Genomic DNA, 27,194 nt, shown 5'->3' on the forward strand with positions numbered 1-27,194 from the left:
GGAAACCTAAAAAGAAATTCGAGGAGCAGAAAGAAGGCACGAAAACGGACTGGCAGGTAAAATAAAGGTGAATCCTGAGCTACCTTGCAAGTACATTACATTAAGGATTAAATGATAACTAGTGAAAGACAAAGGCCTAGTAAGGACCACAGTGGTAATGAGTCAGAGAATGTTGGTAGGATTTTAAATGAATATTTTGTGTTTGCCAATAAGAGGTATAGAAATCCAGGGAGAGGAAGTGATATACTTAAAAGAATTAGCAAAGACAGAAAAGAGGATCCGAGTGGTCTGGCAGGCTGAAAAGTAGCTAAATCTCAAGGGCTGGATGAAATGTACTCCATACTGTTGAGTAAGGCAAGGCAGGAAATGGCAGGGACGCTGACAATTTTCAGTTCGTTTGTGGTAACAGAAGAAGTGCTAGAGGACTGGAGGACAACCAGTGTGTTCCAATTATTCAAAAGGGAGTAAGTCATAAACCAAGAAACTTCAGTCTAACCTTGGTGGTGGGGAAACAATTGGAAGCAGTTCAGAGGAACAGAATTAATCTGCTCTTGGAGTGGCAAAGATTAATCAAGAATAGTTAGCATGGTTTTGTTAAGAGGAAGACATGTCTGAACGACTTGATTAAAGTTGTTGAAGAGGTATGTAGATGAGGGCAATGCATTCAGTGCAGTTGACTTGGACTTCAGCAAGGTTTTTGATAAGGTCCCACATGTGAGCCTAATAGCCAAGGTTAGAGCCCATGGCATCAAAGGAAATTTGGCTAATTAGATCCAGAATTGGCCAAATGGCAGAAATCAAAGGGTGATTGTTGAAGGGTGCTTTTGTGACTGAAAGCCTGTGTCCAGTGGTGTTCCGCAGGAGTTAGTATTGGGTCCCTTACAGTTTGTGGTGTTCACAAATGATTTAGACTTGAATGCAAAAGTGTTGATCACGAAGTTTGCGGATGATACGCAAAGTGGTGGCATGGTAAACTGTGAGAATGGCCGCAGATGGGCTGGTCAGATGGAGTCAACGGTGCCAAATAGAATTCAATCTGGATAGGTGTGAGGTGATGGGCTTGGACTTGAACAGGCCAAAAAAGGCAAGGGAATACACAATGAACAGGAGGATCCTGGGAAGCACCGACAATCAGTGGGACGTTAGTGTGCACGGCCACCCCCTCGCAGAATTGGGAGTCAAGTAGTAAAAGAGGCAAGTGGGATAATTGCCTTTATTAGCCTAGGCATTGAGTTTACAAGCAGGGGATTGTGCTGGAACTGTGTCAATTGTTGATTAGGCCACAGCTAGAGTATTGTATGCATTCCTGCAGTCTACATCATGAGGGATACGGTTGCATTGGAGAAGGTGCAGAGGTGATTTACAGTGATGTTACTAGTGCTTGAGGGATTTAATTGTGAAGAAAAACTGGATACACAGGTTATTTTTCTTGGAGCAGAGATGACTGAGGGGTCATGAAACATAAGAAACATAAAATTGAATGGCATGGATGGGAAAGTTGCCCCCTTGGTAGAGGGATCAGTGACCATCTGGCATAGACTTAAGGTAAGGGACAGGAGGTTTAAAGCGGATGGGAGGGAAATAAAATTTGCCCTGATGTGGTGGGAATCTGGAACTCACTGCCTGTGGTGGTGTTTGGGGCAGAAAATGTCATAACATTTAAGAATCAGTGGTTGGAAAGCTATTGGAGAGAATTTTTAGGGATAGGATTTAGGCGCATTTGGAAAAAGAAGACCTAATTAGGGACACTTTGCTTGGTTTTATTCGGGGCAGGTCATGTGTTAATAACTTGATTGATCACCTTTGTCACCTCCTTGAAAAATTCAATGAAGATAGAGCAGTGAAAGCTGTCTACATGGATTTTAGTCAGCCTTTTGACAAGGTCCTTCATGGTAGGCTCATCCAGAAGATTAAGATGCACGGGATCCACGATGACGTGGGTGCTTGGATTCTGGCTTGCTCACAGAAGGTAGGGGGAATGGTGGTGGGAAGGGTGTTTTTCTGGCTGGAGGACTTTGACTAGTGGTGTTGTGCAGGCATCCGAACTGGGGCCTCTGCTATTTTGATACATATAAATGACTTTCTTGAAAATCTAGGTGGGTGTGTTAGTAAATTTGAGACAACACAAAGATCAGTGGAGTTATGGATAGTGTAGGTTGTCAAAGGATACAACGGGATATAGATCAGTCGCAGATCTGGGGAGAAATGGCATATGGAATTTAATCCGGGTAAGTGAGAGTTGTTGCACTTTGGGAGATCAAATAGAGTGATGGAGAAATACAGCAGGGGAACAGATCCTTCGTTCCATCTCACCCATACTGACCAAATATCATAAATAAATCCAGTCCTATTTGCTAGCATTTGGCTCATATGCATCTAGACCTTTCATATTCATATACCCTGCACCTTGTTGTCTCGGATTCACCAGCATCTGCAGTTCCTACTATCTCATATTCATATACCCATGCAGGTGCCTTTTAAATGTTGTAATGGTACCAGCCTTCACCACTTCTTCTGGCGGCTTATTCCATACATGCGCCACCTTCTGCATGAAAAAGTTGCCCCTTAGGTCCCATTTAAATCTTTCCCATCTCATCTTCAGCCTGTGCCCTCTAGTTTCAGACTCCCCCACCTGGGGATAAGTCCTTGTCTATTTACCCTATTAATGCCCCTCATGATTTTATAACCCTGTATAAAGCCATCCCTCAGCCTCTGACGTTCCAGAGAAAATAGCTCCGGTCCATTCAGCCTCTCCCTTTGGCTCAAACCCTCCAACTATGGCAACATCCTTACCAATCTTTTCTGAAATCTTTCAAGTTTCACAACATCCTTCCTATAGTAGGGAGACCCAGAATTGCACACAGTATTCCAAAAGTGGCCTTACTAACATCCTGTAGAACCGCAACATGACCATCCCAACTCCTATATTCAATGCACTGACCGATAAAAGCACGCATCCAAAACCCCACCTTCACTATCCTATCTAACTGCGACTCCACTTTCAAGGAACTATGAACTGCACTTCAGGGTCTCTCTGTTTAGCAATACTCCCCAGGACTTTACCATTAAGTGTATAAGCCCTGCCCTGATTTGCCTTTCCAAAATGCAGCACCTCATATTTATCTAAATTAAACTCCACCTGCCACTCCTTGGCATATTGGCCCATCGATTCAAGATCCCACTTGTACTCTGAGGTAACCTTCTTTGCTGCCCACTACACCTTCAACTTTGGTGTCATCCACAGCCTTATTAACCGTACCTCCTATGTTCACATCCAAATCATTTATATAAAACGATGAGAAGCAGCGGACTCGGCACCGATCCTTGTGGCACACCGCTGGTCACAGTTTAAAAAGCAACTCACCACCACAACTCTGTCTTCTCCCTTCGACCCAGTTCTGTATCCAAAAAGCAGGGACACCCTCAATTCCATATGATCTAATCTTGCTAACGAGTCCACCATGAGGAACCTCGTGGAACACCTTACTGAAGTCCATACAGATCACGTCCACTGCTCTGCCCCCCTCAATCCTCGTTGCATCTTCAAAAAACTCAAGTTAGTGAGACACGATTTCCCATGCACAAAACCATATTGACTATCTCTAATCTATTTGCTTTTCCAAATACATGTAAATCCTGTCCCCCAGGATTCCCTTCAACAGTCGGCCTGCGGCTGATGTCAGGCTCACCAGTCTCTAGTTCCCTGGCTTTTCATTGCCGCCTTTCTCAAATAGTGGCACCACGTTAGCCAACCTCCTTAAGTATACTTCTACTGTCTTTCTACTCTTCTAGAAAATCACTTGATCTCTGCTGTCTGTACTTGACATATGCTTCCTTCTTTTTCTTGGCCAAAACCTCAACTTCTGTAGTCATCCAGCATTCCCTACACATACCAACCTTGCCTTTCACCCTAACAGGAACATGTTGTCTCTCGACTCTCGTTAGCTCAATTTTGAAGGCTTCCACTTTCCAGCCGTCCCTTTACCTGCGAACATCTGCCCCCAATCAACTTTTGAAATGTGTTGCCTACTACTGTCAAAATTGGCCTTTCTCCAATTTAGAACTTTAACTTTTAGATCTGGTTTATCCTTTTCCATCACTATTTTAAAACTGATGGAATGATGGTAGTTGGCCCAAAAGTGCTCCCCCACTGACACCTCAGTCACCTGCCCTGCCTTATTTCCCAAGAGTAGGTCAAGTTTTGCGTCTTCTGTAGTAGGTACATCCACATACTGAATCAGAAAATTTTCTTGTACGCACTTAACAAATTCCTCTCCGTCCAAGCCCTTAACGCTATGGCAGTCCCAGTCTATGTTCACAAAGTTAAAATCCCCTACCATAACCATCCTTTATTCTTACAGATAACTGAGATCTCCTTACAAATTTGTTTCTCAATTTCTTGCTGACTATTGGATGTCTGTAGTACAATCTCAATGAGGTGATCATTCATTTCTTTTTTCTCAATCTAAGGTAAAGTATACAGTTAATGGCAGGACCCTGAAACGCACTGATGTACAGAGGGATCTTTGGGTTCAAGTTCTTTGCTCCCTGATAGTGGCCACGCAAGCAGATAGGGTGGTAAAGACGGCATATGGCATGCTTGCCTTTATTGGTCAGGGAATGGAGTACAAGAGTCTAGATGTCATATTACATAAGACTCTGGTTAGGCCACGCTTGAAGTATTGTGTTCAACTCTGATCACACATTACAGGAAAGATATGAATGCTTTGGAGAGGGTGCAAAAGATATTTACCAGGATTAGAGGTACAAAGAGAGGCTAGAAAAACTCAAACTGATTTCTCTGAAGGGACACATGATGGAAGTCTTTAAAAAATTGAGATGCACTGAAAGATTGAAAGTCAGAATCTTTTTCCTAGAGTTGAACTGTCTCATACTAGGGTACGTGCACTTAAGGTGAGAGGGGGAAAGTTCAAAGTAGATGTGAGGGGCAAGTTTTTTTACATAAAGAATGGTCCATGTTTGGAAACCCTGCCGGGCATGGTGATGGAGGCAGATGTGACAGGGGCATTTCATGGACTTTTAGATAAGCAAATGAATATGCAGTGAATGCAGGGATATGGACCTAGGGCAAGACAAGGGATTAGTCTAATTTGGTATCATGTTTGGCACAATATCATGGACCAAAGGGCCCTATCCTGTGTTGATATGTTCTGTGATCTATGTTTTGTAATAATTTAGATGTACACTTGTAATGCCAAGACATACAAAGGTATGGGATTAAAATATTTAGATGATCGTTTTTAACCAATACAGGCTTGATGGGTTGAAGTACCTTTTTCTGTGCAACTCCTGACTATATCCCTCCAGTCCTCTACTCTGCTGTACCTTTGAAATAATATGTGACCTCTTCTTCATCCCAAAAATGTATCAACTCTTATTTATCTGTGTTGAATTTTAACGCTAATTATCTGCCCATTGTCCAAGGTTGTTATTGTCCTTTTATAATTTGTTGAAATCTTTCTCTGTATGGAATGTTACATTAAGGTTGTACAGGATGTTGGTGAGGCCTCTTCTGGAGTACTATGTCCAGTCTGGTCTCCCTGTTATAGGAAGGATATTGTTAAGCTAATATCTTTTAGGGAAGGAAATCTACCACCCTCACCTGGTCTGGCTTACATGTGACTCCAGACCCACAACAATGTGGTTGACTCTTAATTGCCTCTGAAATGGCCCAGCAAGCCATTCAGTTATGCCAGTTGCTACAAAGTCTCAAAGAAACTGGATCACCAGGCATTAACCCAGGCACCACAAAAGACAAAACCAGAAACAGCCCTGTCGACCCTGCAAAGTCCTTCTCCCTGTATCTGGGTGCTAGTGCCAAAATTGGCAGAGTTCTCTCTCAAACTAGTCAAGCATCAGCCTGACATAGTCATGTTCACAGAATCATACCTCACAGACGATGTCCCAAACACCACCGTCACCATTCCTGGATATGTCCTGTCTCACCAGCAAGACAGACAGACCCAGCAGAATTGGCGGCACTGTGGTATACAGTTGGGGAGGGTGTTGTTCTGGGAGTCTTCAACATTGACTCTGACTCTGGACCCCATGAAGTCTCAAGTCTCATGGCTTCAAGTTAAACATGGGCAGGGAAACCTCCTGCTGATTACCGCTGACTGTCCTCCCTCAGCTGATGAATTGGTATTCCTCCATGTGGAGGAAGCACTGAGGATGGCAAGGGCACAAAATCTACTCGCGGTGGTGGGTGTGGAGTGGATTTCAATGTCCACCACCAAGAGTGGCTTATCAGCATGACTACCGATCGAACCGGTCAGGTCCTAAAAGACACAGTTGTGAGACACAGTGGTGAGAAAACCAACAAGAGGGAAAAACATACTTGACCTCATCCTTATCAATCTGCCAGCTGCAGATGTATCTGTCCATGACAGTATCGGTAAGAGCGACCACAGCATAGTCCTTGTGGAGACGAAGTCCTGTCTTCACATTGAGAATAACCTCCATCATGTTGTGTGATACTGTCATCGTGCTAAATGGGATAGACTTGGCACAGATCTAGCAACTCAAGACTGGGCATCCATGAGGTGCTGTGGGCCGTCAACAGCAACAGAATTATATTCCTCCACAGTCTGTAACTTCATGGCCCAGCATATCCCCACTCAACCATAACCACCAAGCCAGAGGATCAATCCTGGTTCAACGGAGAGTGCAGGAGGGCATGCCAGGAGCAGCACCAGGCATACCTGAAGATGTGGTATCAACCTAGTGAAGCCACCAAACAGAACCACTTGGATGCCAAACAAAATAAGCAGCAAGTGATAGACAGAGCTAAGTGATCCCACAACCAACGGATCAGGTCTAAGCTCTGCAGTCCTGCCACATCCAGTCGTGAATGGTCGTCGACAATTAAACAACTCACTGGAGGAGGAGCCTGCACAAATATCCCCGTCCTCAATGGTGGAAGAGCCCAGTACATCAATGCAAAAGATAAGGCCGAAGCTTTTGCAGCAATCTTTAGCCAGCAGTGCCAAGTGGATGACCCATCTCGGCCTCCTGCAGTGGTCCCCAGCATTACACCCTTCAACCTAATCAATTCACTGCATGTGTTATCAAGAAACGGTTGGAGGCACTGGACACTGCAAAGGCTATGGGCCTTGAAGACCTGTGCTTCAGAACCTGCTGCTCCCCTAGCCAAACTATTCCAATAGAGTTATGACGTGGGCAGTTTTCCACATTGTCGGGTTGATGCCAAAGTATGTCCTGTACATAAAAAAACAGGACAAATCCAACCCAGCCAGTTACTGCTCCATTAGTCTACTATCCATCATCAGTAAATTGATGGAAGGTGTCATCAACAGTGCTATCAAGCAGCACCTGCTCAGCAGTAGCCTGCTCAGTGATGCACAGTTTGGGTTCTGCCAGGGCTACTCAGCTCCTGACCTGATTACAGCTTTGGTTCAAACAAGGACAAAAGAGCTGAATTCCAGAGGCGAGGTGAGTGTGACAGTCCTTGACATCAAGGCTGCATTTGATCGAGTGTGGCATCATGGAGCCCTAGCAAAACTGGAATCATTGGGTGTTGCGGGGGTAGGGAGGAACTGTCTGGTGGTTAGTTATAACTGACAGATAGGAAGGTGGTCGTGGTTGTTGGAGGTCAGTCATCTCAGCTCCAGGACACCTCTGCATGAGTTCTCTAGTGTAGTGTCCTAGGCCCAACCATCTTTAGCTGCTTCATCAATGACCTTTTCTCCATCATAAGGTCAGGAGAGGGGATGTGCTCAATGTGCAGCTCTAGTCGCGATGTCTCAGGTACTGAAGTAGTCCGTGTCCAAATGCAGCAAGATCTGCACAATATCCAGGCTTGGGCTGACAAGTGGCCATGTCCAATAAGAGACAATCTAACGACTGCCCCTTGACATCACTGAATCCCCCGCTATCAACATCCTTGAGTTATCATTGACCAGAAACTCAACTGGGCTCCCCACATAAACACAGTGGCTATGATAGCAGGTCAGAGGCTCGGAATACTGCAGCAAGTAACTCGCCACCTGATTCCCCAAAGCCTGTCCACACTCTATTAGGCACAAGTCAGGAGTGTGATGAATCAAAATCAAAGTTGCTGGAAAATCTCAGCAGGTCTGGCAGTATCGGTGAAGAAAAAAATCAGAGTTAACGTTTCGGGTCCAGTGACCCTTCCTCTGAACCGAGTTCTGAGGAAGGTGACCGGACCCAAAACATTGACTCTGATTTTTTTCTTCACCGATAATGCCAGACCTGCTGAGCTTTTCCAGCAACTTTGATTTTGTTCCTAAGTTACAGCATCTGTAGTTCTTTCAGTTTTTATTGTGATGGCGTACTTGCCTGGATTAGTGTAGCATCAACAACACTCAAGAAGCTTGACGCCATCCAAGACAAAGCAGGCCACTAGGTTGGCACTGCATCCTCAAGCATCCGCTCGCAACACCACTGACACTCAATAGCAGCAGTGTGTACTACCTTCAAGATGCACTGCAGAAATTCACCCAAGATCCTCAGACAGCACCTTCCAAAGCCACGACCACTTCCATCAAGGAAGGACAAGGGCAGCAGACATATGGGAACACTACCAAATTCCCCTCCAAGCCACTCACCATCCTGACTTGGAAATATATCGCCATTCCTCGCTGTCACTGCGTCAAAATCCTGGAATTCCCTGCCTACAACTGGACTGCAGTGGTTCAAGAGGGCAGCTCATCACTACCTTCTCAAGGGCATCTAGGGATGGGCAATAAATGCTGGTCAGCCAGAGATGCCCAAATCCCACAAAATGAATTTTTAAAAAAAGCTGGAAAGCGTTCACAAAAGATTTACCAGGATGTTGCCAAGAATGGAGGGATTAAGTTATAAGGAGAGGCTGGATAGTGTGGGATGTTTTTTGACTGGAGCATAGGAGGTTGAGAGGTGACGTTTTAGAGGTTTACATAATAATGGGTGGTATAGTTAAGGTGAATGGCAGGTGTCTTCTCACCACACTGTCTTTCCCCACTCCCCAAAAAAAAAAGTTATCTCTGAATTTAGAAACTGTTTTCATTCCAAAAGCCACATTGAATTAAAATCCATCTAAAAAAAAACTTAAATTGGGGGGTTTGATTCAGTTACATGTTTTGAAACAAATGCAGAGTCAAAGGAAAACCGAAAGAGTTGTGGATGCTATAAATCAGGAACAAAAACAGAAGTTGCTGGAAAAGCTCAGCAAGTCTAGCAGCATCTGTGAAGAAGAAATCAGAGTTAACATTTTGGGTCCGGTGACCCTTCCTCAGAACTAAGGGGGTTCTGAAGAAGGGTCACCGGACCCGAAACATTAACTCTAATGTTTTCTCCTCAGATGTAGCTAGACCTGCTGAGCTTTTCCAGCAGAGTCAAATGAGTCGTCCTGGATGCTGCATTAAATCTGAAGGGCAAACAACTCTTCGTTTTGGATTTGTACCAGAAGACCCAACTTAAGTATTTTTCCTGTGAAATGTTTTGATTCAAGTCTTCAAAATATTTATTAAGATGTAATTTGTCAGTCAGATGCTGCATATTTTGCTTGGGTGAAATGTTTCAAGCACCTTGTGCAAGAATGTAAGCACTGCTTTGTTTTCCTGTGTCAAAAACCTGACCACATATAAATATTTGGATTAAATTTGTAATGAACCACAAATGACCTGTTGAAACATTGCTAGAGGTTCTCTCCAGCCAAATTCTAACATAGCTTTCTCTATGTGATTCTCATGTTTCTCACCAGAATAACTTCAAAAAAAACTGTTTTGTTAGTTGACCACACAAGTTTGAAAGAAACAATGCATAAATGGCAGTACTTCCTATTCAAAATAATCTTTTGAAAGAGACTGAGTTCTCCCTTGAAATTCTTGAAAAGATTAATTTTTTTCAGTTTGCATGGAGATCCTCAAATAGGTCAGTCTTGTGATTTCAAAGTGCACAAATGCTTTGTCTCTTCCGAAAACTTCACTACAGGCTAAAAATGCAATTTTGTCTGCCTTCCCTACCTATTCTAAAAGCCATTCGATTTCCAAGATACCTCCACCTGTATGAGCCTTGACAGTAAATATTGGCAGAAAATTCCACCACGTGCTTTTCATGACTGAGCACTGTTTCCTGATTTGTGTCCGCTATCTCGATTTCATTGAGTCACTGCGGCATAATCCTCTGACTCATTTATCTGTTCTTCGAGTGTTGTCAGGTTTATTCAATGTAACTAAGAAGAGCTAACTGTGAACCTGGTGTAGATCAAACCGGAGATGTTCCTGTTCTGTGGGCCATGGTGTTACTTAGACAAACACTTTGACTCATTGGACAGGGCCTGTATCAGTGTTTTTTTAAAACACATGCAAATATGCAACATTAGTTTTACATATCATGTCTTATCACAAACAACAAATTATCTTTTGGAAAACTTAGGTTTGAGGAACTAAGTAACATTAAATTTTCATATCCTGTAATCTGACAATTTGCCATATTTTAATCTTGATCCTTTACAATGAAGCTCTATATTCATTGGCTGTCGGTTGCTGGACTAGACTGGCCTACACATGACTCCAGACCAATAGCAATGTGGTTGGCTCTTAACTGCTGTATGGGCAATAAATGCTGGCCTAGCCAGGATGTCCTCATCCAGTGAACGAATTTTAAAAAGGTGCAGTGTAAGGTGTAAAGACCACATCTTTTTAATTTATTTTTGTTGTGGACTGAGTTGAGAAAAAGACTGTTTTACAACAAAGCAATGTTGAAAGAATGGCTGTACCTTCATAAAGTAAGTTCTGAAACTCAATTGTGTATACTGTTTACAGTGTTGCTTTGCAAGCACTGGGGAAAGACATAAAAGGAGACAGCTAGGCACAAAGAGACGTTGCTGGCAACAAGTTCCTGATTGATTTGCGAAATTGTGATCAGCAGTGGGATGGCCAAGGTCATCACCCTGATGATACCTGTCTGACTGGGTAGCTGAGCAGCTTGTGGTGTGAATGGTACAAGAAGTCCTAGGTCCTCTGAAAAGGGAGGCAATGTGTTTATTTCTCTCTAACCAGTAAAATACCTGAAGCTAAAAGAAGCAAATTGCTTTCTCCAACCAGTTGCTGTCAGTTATTGCTCTTAATGAGTCAGAGACTTGTGGCTGGTTGTGCCTCATTGGAAGAAGTGAAAGAACCCAAATAAAAGTTTAGAAAACTATTTCCACTGGTTGTGGATTCTAGAACTTGGTATCATTGTCTGAAAATTCGAGCCAGACCATTCACAAGAGATGTTAGGAGGCTCTTCTACCCACAAGAAATGGTAGACACTTGGAACTCTTTTGCAAACGGCAGTGAATGCTGGGTCAGTTGTTAATTCTAAATCTGAGACAGATAAATTTTTAAGCAAAGGTATTAAGCAATGGCAGCTATAAGGAGTTAGGCCTCAGTTCAGCCATGATTTCACTGAGTTGTTGAGTGGTCTAGAGGGGATGAATGGCCTACTCCTACTCCAGTGTTCCTGTGTAAAGGACTTTGGAAGCAAAGCAAACTCCTTCATCAGATCATGAGGACTGGTGCCATTGAAATGTTTTTCCATTTATTTTTGCTCCTCTCCATCTATAGCACTAATGTGTTTTTTATGTCTAGGTATTTTTGGAAGAGGACTAGAGTTTTAACTAGTAGACTGATCTAGATAGTTCATAATTGTTTTTTACTTGTGGTTACAGCCTATTTGTTTGTAATAAATAGTTTGTGTTAAGTACAGAAACTTGGTCCATGTTTTCTGTCAATCTAAATCCATCAATGAAACAAACTAAGGACTTTGCTTAGTTTGTTGAATGATTTTAAACTTTTGTAACACCTCTAGGAATTGTTCATCTTGATTTCCAGTGCACTACCACAGTGAGGCGGATCAGAGCAGCAAACTCTGAAAATAACAGCCGACACTACAAGCTTTCAGGAGTGTCTCTAATTGAAGGAGGAAAGGAAACCCTTTGGGAATATTTTGAACCAAGGATAAACAAATACTGGTCAGGGTGGATCAGTAAATTGTTGTGAAATGGGAACTGCAGTTCAGGAGAGGGGACAGTTGTGAACCCAGGAAAGGGGGCAAGCTGGAGGCAGCAGGGAGGGCTCACAAAACATATGCACACCAATGATGTCAGTATTGGATGAAACTGCATACACCCCAGCATAGCCAAGCAAAACGTGTGTGTCCCCAAATGTGGCTGATCAGCATGAGGAGATAGTGCTCCTGTTTTTGGTGCGCGGTCTCTAAGCCCTGCCCTGCAAAGTTTTGTGGATGGTGTCTGTAATCGGCATTGAGTACCATTTATATTCCTTCCTTGTTTTAGCAAACAAAGTTTGTATGATGTCCATTTCTAGTTTAGGCCAATCAACTGAATGAAATTTGTAGTAAATTGCGGAATGGCTGGTAAACTCATCCAGATTCAAGAGAATTGATACATGCTGGAAAATTAAGACCAAAGCAATTAAAAAGGAGTGTAAAGCAGCGGGATGTAGGATAGTAAATCATAACCATGACAACAGTAAATCATATCCATGACAACAGAAAGGAAAATACGTCAGTCAAACCAGCAGGGGAATCCATAAAAAGATCTAGATTATAAACAACAAATAAGGTATACGAATGAAAATTCCCTTGGGAATTACATGTACTGTTGAGAAAAATAATATACTATGCCGTTGTAGTGTAGCCCTGATGTGACCCAAGATTGTAGTGAGATCAATTATTCATGCAAAATGTGCTAACGCAACCCAGATCTACAAATGGTTGAACACTTGGGGGGAGACTCCTATTTTAGGAACACAAATAACGGAAGATCAAATACATCCTTGTACTCTGATCTATATTGTAGCCCAAACTTCAGGAATCATAATGGTAGGTATAAGAAATCTCGGTCCTCTGTTTTTGTGTAAAATGTCCAGCAAAGGAATTAAAGGTTATCATTCCAAACTTGGTTGCGTCTCATGAGCATGCTTTTTAGTTGTAGAGGACCAGGATATAGTATTAAGTTACTAGTAGTATTCTAAATGTTCTCTTATAATGAGCTAAGAGTACAATAGAAAAATGAAACATATTGGGTGAAAACAATATAAATCTTTTGTAAAATATTGGTGCTAATATGTCAGTGTTGAAATTTTAAGTTGTGAGGCGTTTTACAAATAAATGAGTTTAGTTCACTTGTGTAATTTTAAGTATTTATATCAAAACCAGTGTCGACTGGTGACTTCTGACAGTGAGGCAGCTATACATGCCTAAGCAAGCTAGACTACCATGAGAATGCCACTAATGTTTAAAAGTTGTAGAAGCCCCAGAACTGTTCCACGTGGTGACCAGTAAACCTATCGAGGGCACTAATCATTCCATGCGTTTCACAGTTAAGTCAGGAAAAGGAAATCAAGCCAGCTATATTTCTAAATTCCTGGGCAGGTATCTGCAGGATTTTCATTATGGTGGTGACACCACCATATTGAGGAATGCAGACAGTTTTCTAATCTTTTATTCCTTAATCACCTGTCCTTGGTACAGTCTGGAGGGTTCGAACAGTGCAGTCAGTGGTATTAGTACCATGCCAGTAGTCATGAAGTAGAAGCCCCAGTGCCCAGAATTTGGCATGTCTGTTGCTTCCTGTCAATGGTAAGTGTCGTTTAACAAAGATTTAACAATTTTCTCAGCTCTGTATGCCTTTGGTTGTGGCGCTTTATTGGGCCCAGAATTAACAGTTTCTAATTCATTCATGGTGTGTGGGCATGGCTATTTAGGCAGTGTGAGAAGGTGATGAGGTGCCTTTTGGAGCTATTGCAGTTCATTTGCTCCACCCTCAATACTGTTAGGAAGGAAGTTTGAGGATTTTTACCCAGTTGTAGTGAAGGAGAAGTGATATAGTTCCAAGTTAGGATAATGTAAAGTGCTAGTTTTAATAACATTCTTTGATGCTGCATGGTATCAAATGCTGCCTTGATGTCACAGGCAGTCATCCTAATGTGCCCTCTGAAGTTTCCTTGTTCACAAAGGCTGCTGTGGGGTCAGAAGATGATTTGCGTGGCAGAATCCAAGCTGGGTGTCAATGAGCAGGTTATTGTTGAGTAAGTGTAGCTTGACAGCACTGTTGATGACACCTTCCATCACTTTGTTGACCTGGTTGCATTTGTTCTACCTTTGGTGAAGACATACCACATTTCAGGATAGTTACCAATGTTGTGGCTTATTCGGACATCTTGTCTCGGAGGTTGTCTGTTTCTGGAGCTCATGTTTTCAGTTCTATTGCTGGAATGTTGTTAGAGCTGATTGTCTGTCTGTGCAGTATCCCATGTCTTGAACTATTTCTTGATATTGCTTTAAGTGAATCAAATGCACTGAAGACTCACTCCTGGTTGAAAATGCTGGACTTCTGCACAAATGTACTGGGCTTCCCTCATCATTGACAATAAGGATATTTGTGGGCCCTCCTCTTCTGAGTTCTTTAATTGTCCACCACAATCCACAACTGGATGTGGCAGGAGTACAAAACCCAGATCTGCTTCATTGAAGACCTCATAAGCGCAGGCCAACAATTTATATCGCCAAGCAATATGAGCGCTTACAATACACAAGGTAGTTGTTTGCCTAGTCGGTCTGAAGTGTTCTCTCGGACCTGGCTCTGGTGTCCAAACTAAGGAAAATTTTGCAGGTTTATTGGATTGGGATTTGCCTGAGTGTTGGCTGGAATGTTGTTGCTTCAGGAGATTAATAGTAATGAAGATCACAAATAGCAGGTGGGCTTGCTGAGTTGGAGATGTGTCTACAGTTCTTGCAGTAATGATGGTCTAGAGAGACGGTTTGATTTGGGAGTTGAAGCTGAATTTATTAAAAACAGTCAGTGAAGTCTAAAAAGCTGTAAATTCTTTTACTTTCAATCAAAGAAAAAGTTGTAAATGAGGTATACTTAATCTAAGTGTCAGGTTAAGGATCACTGAGCTGGGTGGAGCTTAACAAAAGGTTTTTTGCTTTCAGTTTGCTAGTGCTTATTGGGCAAGGTTAATTGCAGCTTGAAGATGGGAGAGTACTGAAGCAGAAGTGGCTAAGTGCTACTGTTAGCAGGCTCCAAGTCTTTGGACACAGGAGATATCCCAAGGTGTGGTGACTCTGCACTGTGAAACAAGTTTTGAGTTCAGCACAAAGGGCCCTGGCATGTAGTGATAGTTCCAAACAAATGAGAAAGACTGGGGCTTAAAGAAATTCAGCTAGGTGAGGTGAAGGTGAAGCTAGTTCTTTGATAAAAGCTGAAGTTGTGCCAGCCCTCTTCCTGTGAATGAAATTTTTAAACAAGTAGTTGGCCGCTTAGGAGCATTTGCTGGATTCCTGGAGAATTTGATGGGTAGAGAAGAGGTTAAATTATGAAGAGGTGAGCAGAGATTGATGGCAGCCCAAATTGGAGAGGCTTTGAGGAGTCTCTCAGGCTAGATATATGAAAATGAAGATTAGGAATTCCTTGGTAAGCAGGAAGCGTTCTAGTGAGGAACAAAAGCAAAGTTGCTGGAGAAGCTCAACAGGTCTGGCAGCATCTGTGAAGGAAAAAACAGAGTTAAGGTTTTGGGTCCGGTGACCGTTCCTCAGAACTCGAGTTCTAGTGAGATTTGGTAACCATTGTTTCACCATTGTCTGCGTGGGATTTGTCTTTGCTGCTTTGACCATTTAACAGTCAGTGGAGTGTATCTCCACAGTTTGCCTGCTAAGACATTTACCTTCTTGTTAAGCACATTAACAATGCAAATCGTATGTACAAGTCATTCCTCCTTTTCCGTGAGGGTTCCATTCCCGAGAGCCCCTGCGAAAGATGAAATTCACAAGTGTGGCGCTTGTTAAAAATTGCACATATGTAAGTTTTGCCTGTGGGTGTTGATTTTTTTTTTGATGTGGATAGATGATTTCGTGATTTGTGATTTTCCAGACTTACTGTATATTGTGAATTGTTTTACTTTTCTAACATTGTATAGAAAATCTCAGTTAGTTCAAAACATTGGAATCATGTGACTTTATACTCTTGGGTACCTGTGATCTTGAGTTTCATTTGCTTTAAACAAAGCACTGTCGCGCTCGCTAACCAGGTTGTAACATAAGTTAGACTGTTTTGTCCAGAATCATCACACCTGGATCAGTGGAACATCATGATCAGGTGTGAAAAAGATAAAGGTGACACCAGATTATAGCCAAACAGGTTTATTTGAAATCACAAACTTTTGGAGTGTTGCCCCTTCAGGCGAAGTGAGGGGGAAGCTACAGGCAGAGAATTTATTTGCAGAGAGATCATTGGACAGAGAGATCAAAAGATCTCTCAAATACTGAGTAGAGTGTCGACAGGCCAAATATTAGGTATTTGCAGGTGATCAAGAGTGTCAGATGGTGTGAGTAAAGTGTCAATAGCTGAATAACAAGCGAAGATATGACCTATAATCTGATTAAATGAAGCAGGGAGATATTTACAAAAAAACAAAAATAAGGTGGTGCTGGAGACAAACCAATTGATTGGAATAACATAATAGGTCTGAATTGCATGCGAAGAGTCTAACTAAAGTGGGGGAACACTTCAGTGCTAAAGGACATTTGGCCTCCAGGCTTTGTGTAAGTGTCCTCCATGGCGGCCTTCAAGATACACAACAATGTAGAATTGCTGAGCAGAAATTGATAGCCAATGAAGACAGCCTCAATCATGATCTTGGGTTCATGTCACGTTACATGTGACCCCACCACAATGTTCTGTATCTGTAAAATCTTCCTTTCTGTTCTGTTTTGACACCATCACCTTGATAAATTTATGATCTCTCTCCCCTAATTAGATTGTACAGTTTTGGATTACTTATTACTTTGGTTAGGCCCTTGGCAAGTGATTCTTAGACGTGTTATGTTATTCCAGTCATTTGGTTTGTCTCCAGCACCACCTAATTTTTAATTTTTTAAATTATTTCTCTGCTTCTTTTAATCAGATTATAGGTTATCTTTTCGCTTGTTATTCAGCTGTTGACACTTTACTCACACCATCTGGCACTCTTGATCACCTGCAGACACCTATTATTTGGCCTGCAGACACCTATTATTTGGCCTGTTGACACTCCACTCACAGAATTTGTATGATCTCTTCATCTCTCTGTCCATCAGTCTCTTTGCCTATAAATTCTGTGTCTGTGTGCTCTGCTCTCTCACTTCACCTGATGAAGGGGCAGTGCTTTGAAAGCTTGTGATTTCAAATAAACCTGTTGGCTATAACCTGTAGACAGTGTTGTGGATTCAACAGCAGGTTAGTTGAAGTAGATATGTCAGAAAATGGAAGGAAATTGGAATTCGGAGTCTTAGTGATAGCATGGATATGTGGTCAGCAGCTTATCTTGGAGTGAAATATGAGGTCGTTTCATTCAGTCTCAGTTGTCAAGAAGAGAGATGGAGTTTCATAGCTAGAGGACATGTTGTGGTGAGGATCAAAGGCAACAGCTTTAATCTTAGCTAACAAGGTGTAGAGCTGGATGAACACAGCAGGCCGAGCAGGAAGGCCGACGTTTCGGGCCTAGACCCTTCATCAGAATCTTAGCATTTTGTTGGAGGAAATTTCTATCACACTGTACTAGTGATCAAAGTAAAATAGAAAATGCTTGAAAAGCAGCAGATTAGAAAAAAAATCTTGGTAGAGGATAGATGAGTGGATCCTTCTGTAATGAACAACTCTGCCAATTGCTAAATTTAAATCTGAGATTGACGTCTGCAATATAGTAAATAAGTTTTTAAACACTTGGGTTAAAATATTCCAGCATTGTAAATGTACAGGGCAAGGTTGAGGGTGAAGGCTTTTCATGTGCAGAATTGTGTTCACAAATGCTTCATATTTGCTGTTTCTTAGAGAATTTAACTTATATTTTGAATGATGTGGAGAAGTGGATTATTTGAAGTATCATGCAGGTATTTGTGGTAGTTTCTTTAAAAGGGACCATTGAAAGATCTGTATGACATTAGAATTTTTAACAAAGCTTTCTAGATATATAATGACTAGTAATAATGTTTTGTTCTGCTCTTGACCCTTGCTGGAACTGTTTTAACAGTAACTGGGTGGAAAGTGCTTTGATATCTAGAGTTAGTTGGGGGACTTGAAGCCCGTAATGAAGGCCGCAGATAATCTCTCCTATTTCTGAAATAAAAATCTCCTTGCTGAGTTCAGGATGAAACCTGTTTGCTCTTGAAAAGGTGATTTGAAGGAACTTTTTATTGCTCTATTTACCGAGTAGGTTGTCTGCCAAGACTCCAGAGGCAGTGATATAATAAGTGATATTGACTGTATATGCCAGAATATCAGATCGACAAACATAAGAACGTTCATGCTTTATTCTTTGTGATTCCAAGAATAACTCTAATGACTGGAAAATTTCTTTATAAGAAGTGAAACTCCACAGAAAGAAATCAGTTTTTATTCTTTCCCTGAAGTGAGTCTGCGTCTTTTGACTTTTTTAAAGGGATAAATATTTATACTTGCAAATTACTGCTTGTGTTTGTTAACCAATTGTGCATCATCTTTGAATAAGTTTTGTTTTGATAAACTAATTTTATGTTTATATTAAGAAAGCTGGTTAAAATCCTATTTAAAACCTGACATAAATGAAGTATTAAATTGGCCTTCTCAAGAACAGGGAAGTATTTTTGTTTTATCTTTTGACCTGTGGAATGATCGGTCTGGAGAAACCGTGCACCACTTCTGCCTCTCTCATAACATGTTCGTCAGTTATTTTGAAAAGAGAATTAACTTATGCCTTTAAAAATTGTGGTATTTAGGAAATTGATGCTTGATGTCGTAGTTTTAAGTTTAATGAAGTGTTGATCATTATTGAAGACATTGAGAATGTCAGTCATTTATTCTAATTCAACTTGAATGTCCAAAACCCCATTTGTCAACAGAAGTACAAAAGATATTGTTGGTACTTCGCAGCATCACCAAATGTGAGCTGGTGAGTTTGGAAAAAGTGTCTAAATTCCTGCTGGAGATGCCTTCAGTTTCTTGAAGCATGCTTTGCGTAAACTATCATTCTTAGATTTTCTAATTAATTCTTCAGCAATATTGAGATAACTAAGTGTACATGATTGTTTACTGATAGCATTGCTGAATGAATGTATTGGAAGTACTGCAAAAGTTGGCACATCTTGGTAAAAGAAAATACAGTAAAATGGGTAATTATTTTGCTTCTGAATTTGGAATGGAGAATGCGATAAGTCAGTTGGATTTCAGTGTAAAAGGTATAAAGATCTGGCTTTGTATAAGAGGCAGTCAGACTATCACGTTAACTTTTAAAAGGGTTGGATGGTGTCCAGCTTTGCAGCTGATGAGAAAGGCTCATCGTTGTGGCAGATGTTCCAGGGACCATTGTGCTGGGGATGACGTTACATTTGAATGAGATGTGTACAGTTGTTTAACAGCCCAAAAAAAGTAGCTCCACATGAGACTATTTAAGTTGTGCTGTCCTGAAAATTACATATTCTAAAGTATAGAAGCTGGCGATTTGATCCAACTGCTCCATGCTCGTGTATATGATTTAAACAAGTTCTTCCCGCCCTTTAAATTGAACTGTATAGGCATAACCATATATTCCTGTCTCCTTCATGTTTAATTTCCTCTTTAAAGTATTTGTACCATTCATTTTAATGACTTGTAGGCAGTTCCTGTCTTTGGATAAAGAAGTTTCTGCTGAATTTCTAGTTGGATTTGAATTGATAGCTGCAGTTTAAATTGTGTTTGATACCTTTGGCAAACAGTCAGTGCCATTTTCTTGAAATAAGTGTTTTGATAGTATAAACTTAGTTTGTGTAAGTAGTTGAAACTATATTCATTATTTTGAAAGATCATTATTAGCATATAAAACTTTTTTTTTGCTTTTTTAAAAAATTAACCTATCTTTTTAACCAACCTGTCCAGAGATGATATTTCGCACCTCTGGAGCAGATGGAACTTGAATCCGGGCCTCCTGGTCCAGGTGTAGGGACACCTATCACTGTGCCACAAGAGGCCCCCAAAGCTTCACAAATTTGCATGTCATTCTTGTGCAGGGGCCATGCCAATCTTCTCTGTATCATTCCAATTTTAGGATATTTGCTGCCAAAGTGTCTATCCTGACTAAATGTTTATATCATTTGTTCAATTTAAATTGGTGTAATTTAATTTCACAGTTTGATATTTGCTTCCTCCACTGGTTGAAGTATAGCATGTGCACTCAGGAAAATGTAATTATGTGCAATATGAGTGGTGACGTTCCCGTTCTATTCACTGTATAACTATTCTTATCTGTAAGACATAAATGTAACTTTAATGTGCTAATTAGTTTTAAAATTATATTTATATTCCTGCCTGTACAGTTTGCAGGTGATGGGCATCTACAACAATATTGTTTTAAGTGAGGTTTCCCGTGAAAATTGTGAAGTCTTTTCAAGCATAGCTAAGTCAATCTTCATTAGCTAATTAGATAATCCTGTGTTTACGCTTTTCAAAATTCTAAACCATGAAAACATAAATGCATAGTTCATCTCTTATATCGGGCAATCATAACATTTTGGGACATCTGTAAATTTGGTACATTCTAAGCGTTCACATATGTTTTGAAGCTCAACATTGTTCTGGTGTACTCGGTTATTCACTATAGGTGTTAGTCTGATACAGTGATGTGTGGAAATGATTGAAGGTTCATATAGCAGTTTTCTGTCTTTTTGGTGGACCAGAGTGGTTCTTGTGTATCATGATACCTACTTTCCCTTGTTTCAATTGGTGTTTAAAATCTTAATATTTGTCAACTATACACTGCTTATACTCTCTGACTGTTGAAATCTGTCCAGTATATGTAAATATTTACTCATTTCCTTTAGGTAATTACTCAACTTTGTTCAACTTTGCCAGCCTGTCAATTCTCCTGTATGGTTTTAAGCAGCCAGTCTTGAGGGTTTGCAAGCATCTTTGCAAGTTTTGTTCATCTATTTTCTAATTTTCACTTGATTATACAATTCTCCCAAGTTCGTGACTGCATTGATATAGAATTTGCAATCTTTAGGGATCATTTTCCTTGAAGGAAAATGCTGAAATGCCCTGAGTAAATAAAGCAAAAAAAAACTTTGAAGAAGAAGATAAATAGATAATGATAATGAAAATGCATAAGAAAATTTACGTAGGTAAAGATAGCGCACTGGGTGAAAATTTAAGATTGTGATTTAAGCTAAGTATGTAGCCAGATATGTATGGCTTATTTCTGTGCGGCAAATTCTGTATAGAATTTATTGGAAAATAAATTATCCAACAATTGCACACTGCCTTTAATGCAGCAAACTTCCTAAAATGCTTTTATAGATGGAGCAAGAATTGAATAGTTGCTGATTTCTGGTGAGAAAATGATCAAATATCTAGTTGAAAGGAGATAGTAGGAACTGCAGATGCTGGAGAATCTGAGATTTCTGAAGAAGGGTCTAGGCCCGAAACATCAGCCTTCCTGCTCCTCTGATGCTGCTGGGCCTGCTGTGTTCATCCAGCTCTACACCTTGTTATCTAGTTGAAAGACTAGTTTTTAAGAAGGCTGAAAATGGGGGATTTTCAGACCATAAGGCCATTCAGCCCATCGGGTCTGCTCCACCATTCGATCGTGGCTGCTAAGTTTCTCAACCCCATTCTCTCAATTTCTCCCCATAACCCTTGATCCCCTTGAAAATCAAGAACCTATCTATCTCCAACTTAAATAGATTCAATGACCTGTGGCAGTGAATTCCAGAGATTCATCACTCTCCAGCTGAAGAAAGTTCTCCTGATCTCCGATCTAAAAGGTCTTCCCTTTACTCTACTCTAAGGCTGTGCCCTATAATCCTAGTCTCTCTTAGAACTTAGAACATAGAACATAGAACATTACAGTGCAGTACAGGCCCTTCGGCCCTCGATGTTGCGCCGACCTGTGAAACCAATCTGAAGCCCATCTAACCTACACTATTCCATTATCATCCATATGTTTATCCAATGACCATTTAAATGTCCTTAAAGTTGGCAAATCTACTACTGTTGCAGGCAGGGCATTCCATGCCCTTACTACTCTCTGAGTAAAGAACCTACCTCTGACATCTGTCCTACATCTATCACCCCTCAATTTAAAGCTATGTCCCCTCGTGCTAGCCATCACCATCCGAGGAAAAAGGCTCTCGCTGTCCACCCTATCTAATCCTCTGATCATCTTGTATGTCTCTATTAAGTCACCTCTTAACCTTCTTCTCTCTAACGAAAACAGCCTCAAGTCCCTCAGCCTTTCCTCATAAGACCTTCCCTCCATACCAGGCAACATCCTGGTAAATCTCCTCTGCACCCTTTCCAATGCTCCACATCCTTCCTATAATGCGGCGACCAGAACTGTACGCGATACTCCAAGTGCGGTCGCACCAGAGTTTTGTACAGCTGCAACATGACCTCCATGGCTCCAAAACTCAATCCCTCTACCAATAAAACCTAACACACCGTAAGCCTTCTTAACAACCCTATCAACCTGGGTGGCAACTTTTGGGGATTGATGCTCATGAACACTGAGATCTCTCTGCTCGTCCACGCTACCAAAAATCTTACCATTAGCCCAGTACTCTGTATTCCTGTTACTCCTTCCAAAGTGAATCACCTCACACTTTTCCGCGTTAAACTCCATTTGCCACCTCTCAGCCCAGCTCTGCAGCTTATCTGTGTCCCTCTGTAACCTGCAACATCCTTCCGCACCATCCACAACTCCACTGACTTTAGTGTCACCTGCAAATTTACTAACCCATCCTCTTACACCCTCATCCAGCTCATTTATAAAAATGACAAACAGCCCCAAAGCAGATCCTTGTGGTACACCACTAGTAACTGAACTCCAGGATGAACATTTCCCATCAACCACCACCCTCTGTCTTCTTACAGCTAGCCAATTTCTGATCCAAACCACTAAATCACCCTCAATCCCATGGAAACCTCTTCCCAACATCTGGTCTGTCCAGGCCATTCAGTATTCTCTAAGTTTCAGTTAGATCCCCCTTTATCCTTCTAAACCCCATCGCGTATAGACCCAGAGTCCTCAAACATTCCTCCTATGTCAAGCTTTTCATTCCTGGGACCATTCTTGTGAACCTCCCGCTCCAGGGCCAGTACATCTTTCCTGAGATATGGGGCCCAAAACTGCGCACAATACTCCAAATGTGGCCTGACCAGAGCCTTGTACAGCCTCAGAAGTACATCCCTGCTTTTATATTCAAGTCCTCTCAAAATAAATGCCAATATTGCATTCGCCTTCCTAACCACTGACTCAACCTGCAAGTTTACCTTGAGAGAATCCTGGACTAGAACTCCCATGTCTCTTTGCACTTCAGACTTCTGAATTTTCTCCCTATTTAGAAAATAGTCCATATCTCTATTCTTCTTACCAAAGTGCAAGACCTCACACTTTCCCACGTTGTACTCCAGCTGCCACTTCTTTGCCCACTCTCCTAACCTGTCCAAATCCTTCTGCAGCCTCCTTCTCAATACTACCTGTCCCTCTACCTATCTTTGTATCGTCTGCAAACTTAGCCAGAATGCCCTCAGTCCCTTCATCTAGATCATTAATGTATAAAGTGAAAAGTTGTGGTCCCAGCACTGACCCTTGTGGAACACTACTTGTCACCAGCTGCGATCCTGAGAAGACCCTTTTAATCCCACTCTCTGCTTTCTGCCAGACAGCCAGTCTTCTATCCATGCTAGCATCTTGCCTCTAACGCCATGGATTCTAACCTTATTCAGCAGCCTCCTGTGTGGCACCTTGTCAAAGGCCTTCTTGAAGTCCAAGTAGACAACATCCATTGGCTCTCCTTGGTCTACCCTGCTCATTACTTCCTCAAATAATCCTAACAGATTTGTCAGGCATGACCTCCCCTTGATGAAGCCACGCTGACTTTGCCCTATTTCACCATGTTGTTCCAAGTATTCAGAAATCTCATCCTTCACAATGGACTCCAACATCTCACCCACGACCAAGGTTAGGCTAATCGGCGTGTAATTTTCAGTCTTTTGACTTACTCCCTCTTTAAACAGGGCTGTCATATTAGCGATTTTCCAGTCTTCTGGGACCCTCCCTGACTCTCGCGACTCCTGAAAAATCACCACTAATGCCTCCACTATCTCTTCATCTATCTCCTTAACAACTCTGCGGTGTAGTCCACCTGGTCCAGGTGATTTATCCACCTTCAGGCCATTCAGTTTTTCTAGCACCTTCTCCTTGGTGATGGCCACCATACTCAGCTCTGCCCCATGACTCTCTTGAATTTTTGGGATATTACTCGTGTCTCCCACTGTGAAGACTGACACAAAGTAATGATTCAGTTCCTCAACCATTTCCTTGTTCCCCAGTGTTGCCTCCAGCATCATTTTCCAATGATCCAAGGTCTACTTTTGCCTCTCTTTTTGCCCTTCATATGTCTAAAGAAACTCTTACAGTCCTCCTTTATATTACTGGCTAGCTTGCCTTCATATTTAATTTTTTTTTGTTGCCCTCTGTTGACCTTTATAAGCTTCCAAATCCTGTAGTTTTCCACTGCCTTTTGCCACATTATATGCTCTTTCTTTTGCTTTTATGCTATCTCTGACTTCCCTAGTGGATGCCTCATCCTCCCTGTACCATGCTGCTTTTTTCCAGGGATGAATTTTTGCTGTGTCTCCTGAATAACTCCTAGAAACCTCTACCATTGCTGTTCCACTGTCTTTCCTGCTCATCTCCTCTCCCAGTCAATTCTGCCCAGCTCCTCCTTCATGCCTCTGTAGTTGCCTGCATTCAGCTGTAATACTGTTACCTCAGATTCTGTCTTCTCCCTCTCACATTGCAGAGTAAATTCAGTTGTATTATGATCGCTGCCTTCTAAGGGTTCCTTCACCTTAAACTCCTATATTAAGTCTGCCTCATTGTACAACACTAAATCCAGTATTGCCAGTTCTCTAGTGTGCTCCACCACAAGCTGCTCCAAAAAGCCATCTCATAGACCTTCCTTTTCTTGCAATCCACAATGAACCTGATTTTCTGAGTCCACCTGCATGTTGAAATCCCCCATGATCACTGTAACTTTCCCTTTCTTAGGAACCTTTTCTATCTCCTGGTGTCCCAGCTCCTGACTACTGGTTGGAGGCCTGTACATAACTCCAGCTATTTTTTTTTTAACCTTTTTACAGTTCCTCAAGTCTACTGACACAGATTCTATACCATCTTCATTTCCTACTATTGATTTAATTTCATTTCTTACGAATAAGCCAACCCCCACCCCTTCTGCCCACCTGTCTACCTTTTGGATAAAATGTATATCCTTGGATATTCAGCTCCCAATCCTGATCCCCTTGCAGCCATGTCTCCGTGATGCCCACCACATCATATCTGCCAATTTCGATCTGCGCCACAAGCTCATTTAACTTCTACTGTGTGCATTCAGATATAACACCTTCAGTCCTGTATTAACTATCTGTCTTCTCATTGTCATTCATTTATCCAGTGTGCTTGAAGTTTGATTCCTTACCATTTCCAAACACTCTCCTATTTGTGTGTGTGCTGGGGACCTTAATAACCTCTCCCGAGTTCTCCTTTCCTGTCACTTTTTTTCATTTTTCCACGCAGTTGAATCTACGGCTACATATTAACCTGCTGCTTTGTTCGACAATGGGGCATGTTTTACCCTTCCCTTCCCCTCCACTTCCTAGTTTAAAATCCTGTTGACCAGCCTATTTACCCTTTTTGCCAGAACATTGGTCCCAGCTCGGTTCAGGTGGAGACCGTCCCAGTGGTACATGGCCCTCTTGTTCCAATACTGGTGCCAGTGCCCATGAAAAGGAACCCCTCTTTCCCACGCCACTCTTTTAGCCATGTGTTTACTTCCCTTATTCTTGTCCCTATGCCAATTTGCAGGTGGCTTAGGCAGTAAACTGGAGATTATAACTCTTGAGGACCTGTTCTTTAATTTCGTTCCTAGCTCCTGATAATCCCTGAACAGGTCCTCTTTCCTAGTCTTGCTTTTGTTGTTTCTTCCGGCGTGGACCACTATAACTGGATCTTGCCCCTCCCTGTCCAATATCTTGTCAAGTTGGTTAGAGATATCGCATAGCTTGGCACCAGACAGGCAACATACCACACGGGACTCTTGATCCTGCTTACAGAGGATACTATCTATTCCCCTAATTATAGAATCCCCTACAAGTACCACTTGTCTTTTTTGCTCCTCCCTCTTGAATGGCCTCCCGTACCACAGTGCAGTTGTAAGTTGGCTCATCCTCCCTGCGGCCCTTTTCCTCATCCACACAGGGAGCAAGTACCTCGTACCTGTTGGACAAGATCAAGAGCTGAGGCTCTTCTGTTCCTCACTGCAGGATCCCTCTACCTGCCTTGCTTGCAGTCACTTCCCGCTGTCCCTGGCCACTGACTAAGTTTGAAGAACGTAAATCTACCAGGTGTGACTGCCTCCTGAAACACAGCGTCCAGGTACTTTTCCCCCTCCTGGATGTGCCGCAGTGTTTGAAGTTCAGATTCCAGCTCATCAACTCTGAGCTGAAGTGCATCAAGCAACCAACACTTGCTGCAGATATGGTCACCGCTGTTCACAATGGGATCACCCAGTTCCCACTTCATACAACTACAACACATCACCTGTCCAGCCATTTCTACTTAGTTAATTACTTTATTGAGTTAATTAAATTTATTGATACTTCTTCACTCTGTTCTTTTTCAAATTTGGCTGGCAGGAAATCTGCACTTATCAGGTCACAGCCTCCCTGTGATGTCACTCCAGTTTCTTTTCGCAGTGACAATGTGCCCTGAGCTCTGGTAGGTTTACACTCACTCTGTTGCTGCTCCTCCGCCATCTGACAACTTCCCGCTGACTAGCAGTTGAAGAGCAGAATTCTGTTTGTTGTTCCTGGCCTGGTTCTAAGGTGGTGATATAGCAGAGTTGATGAAGCTGTTGGTGTGATATGAGGTTGCAAAGTACCACAGAAGTATTAAGAAATTTGAAAGTAAGAATGTTGTTTTTTTAAAAAAAATTCTCTGGATTTGAATGTCACTAGCAAGAGCCAACCCTCTTATGTGACTTTCTAGGTCAGTGGTTCTCTGTGTGGTTTGTCACATAGTCCAATATGCGTGTTGCTTAGTGTGTAATGCCACGGCCAATATCATATAAGAAAACAGGCCAAAGTCCTAATC

The 27,194-nt window shown here is 41.8% G+C and overlaps 1 long non-coding RNA gene and 1 other non-coding gene across 2 annotated transcripts in view; one reads left to right on the forward strand and one right to left on the reverse strand.

The window, feature by feature from the left end:
• Positions 1-27,194, forward strand: part of LOC125484956 — a 79,692-nt gene that overhangs the window by 44,378 nt on the left and 8,120 nt on the right. The window lies entirely within an intron of this gene.
• LOC125485080 lies at positions 20,005-20,107 on the reverse strand. Its single transcript, XR_007263841.1, has one exon. It is a non-coding gene; the product is annotated as a U6 spliceosomal RNA (small nuclear RNA).

This window comes from Rhincodon typus, chromosome 15, assembly GCF_021869965.1.
Source record: "Rhincodon typus isolate 14 chromosome 15, sRhiTyp1.1, whole genome shotgun sequence".
NCBI lineage: Eukaryota > Metazoa > Chordata > Chondrichthyes > Orectolobiformes > Rhincodontidae > Rhincodon > Rhincodon typus.